The sequence below is a fragment of the Notamacropus eugenii genome, chromosome 4 (assembly GCF_028372415.1).
Source record: "Notamacropus eugenii isolate mMacEug1 chromosome 4, mMacEug1.pri_v2, whole genome shotgun sequence".
NCBI lineage: Eukaryota > Metazoa > Chordata > Mammalia > Diprotodontia > Macropodidae > Notamacropus > Notamacropus eugenii.
Window position 1 is genome coordinate 87,237,898 of NC_092875.1, and position 1,654 is coordinate 87,239,551.

The following is a 1,654-nucleotide window of genomic DNA, read 5'->3' on the forward strand; positions in this document are numbered from 1 at the left end:
TTTAAGGTTTGAAAAGCACTTTACAAATATTATCTCCTTTGAGCCCTCTGAGGTAGATATTGTTACTATCCCCACTTTACAATTGGGGAAACCAAGGTAAACAGGATTTTAGTGACTTGCCCAAAGATCACAAAACTGGTTATTGTCTGAAGCAGGATTTGAACTCATATCTTACTGATTCCAAATCCAATACTAGTCTATCCATGGATACACTGGAAAGGCGAAGTTTGTTCCTCCCTGGGCTGATGGGACTTCCTGAGCCCAGGCTCCCACCCTTAGTTGCACATTGCCTCAGCCAATGGTTACCTGGAGGCAGCTGAGCTGTTGCTGGAGCACAAGGCCAACCTGAACGCCAAGGACCAAGATGGCTGGGAGCCACTGCATGCAGCAGCCTGCTGGGGCCAGGTGAGTAGGGATGGGAGGTCAGGGCAGGAGGCTGGTGAGCCCTCATTCTAGATGGAAGAGCAGAGCTAGGTCCCAGGGCAGGACCCCAACATGATTTCCAGCTCCTACTTCCCACTCACCCCTTTAACATATCTGCAGGGTATTCCACTGCCCCAAACCCCCCCCCCCCCCCACTCTCTCTCCTCTTTCCACTGTCCAGTACAGATCTCAAACCCCAGCTGCATGAGGGAATTGTCAAGGGCAGCTTGGCTTGTCCTCACAGGTGCATTTAGTGGAGCTGCTGGTGGGCCATGGAGCTGATCTGAACAGGAAGTCACTGCTGGATGAGACACCCCTAGGTGAGTGAGTGAGCTCCCTCAGGAGTCAGTTAGGACCCTAAGGGCATTTCCCAGGGAAGGGTGCAAGACTCATGAATCAGTGATGTTCCCTTTGCTGTTCTCTTAGATGTGTGTGGGGATGAAGAGATGCGGGCCAAGCTGCTGGAGCTCAAGCACAAGCATGAAGCTATCATGCGCTCCCATGATCGCCACCGGGGCTCAGGCTCTCTGCTGCAACGCAGAACCTCCAGTGCAGGCAGCAGAGGGTGAGGTCGTCTTCCCCTTGGATCCATGGCCACAGCCCAGCCTGCCTATCCCAGGGCCTGACACTGGGGGGAGCCCATGCCCTGGGACTGCCCAGTTACTTCCCCTTTCCTCCCAACTTCCCCTACCATCCCCTCTGATGCCTAGTCCTATCTTCATCCCCCTCCTCCTGTTGGGTCCCCTAATCTCTCCATCTCCAGTCTCCCAGCACCCAGCCTCCTTTCTCTCCTACTGGTTCTCTTAGTTTATCCATTTCCTTTCCCCCTTCTTCCCACAATCTCATGGAAGATCCCATCTTGGAGATCACCATCCCCCTTCTATCAAGAGCTCTGCCCCTTGCCTTCAGGATCCAAGTGTCCCAGAATTCCCTGGAGTGGTTGACTGACCTATGCTCCTGAACTGACATGAGAGCTATTCCAGGGGTACCATCCAGCCCTAAGCCTTCTTTTCCATCCTCCTCATCCCTCTAGAGGCAACCAGATGGCACAATGGATAGGTGCTAGGCCTGGAGTCAGGAAGACTTGAGTTCAACTCTAGCCTCAGATACTTACTAGTTCTGTGTTCCTGGGCAAGTCACTTAACCTCTGCTACCTCAGTTTTCTCAAGTGTAAAATATGTATCATAACTGCACTTACCTCCCAGGATGTGGAGAGATTCAGTGAGATATT

At 52.4% G+C, this 1,654-nt stretch overlaps 1 long non-coding RNA gene across 1 annotated transcript; it reads left to right on the forward strand.

Moving 5' to 3' along the window:
- The first annotated feature begins 200 nt into the window (after window positions 1–200).
- On the forward strand, window positions 201–1,177 carry LOC140498192 (uncharacterized). The gene is made up of 3 exons (XR_011965020.1): window positions 201–405; window positions 668–743; window positions 850–1,177. It is a non-coding gene; the product is annotated as an uncharacterized lncRNA (long non-coding RNA).
- Window positions 1,178–1,654: the final 477 nt, after the last annotated feature.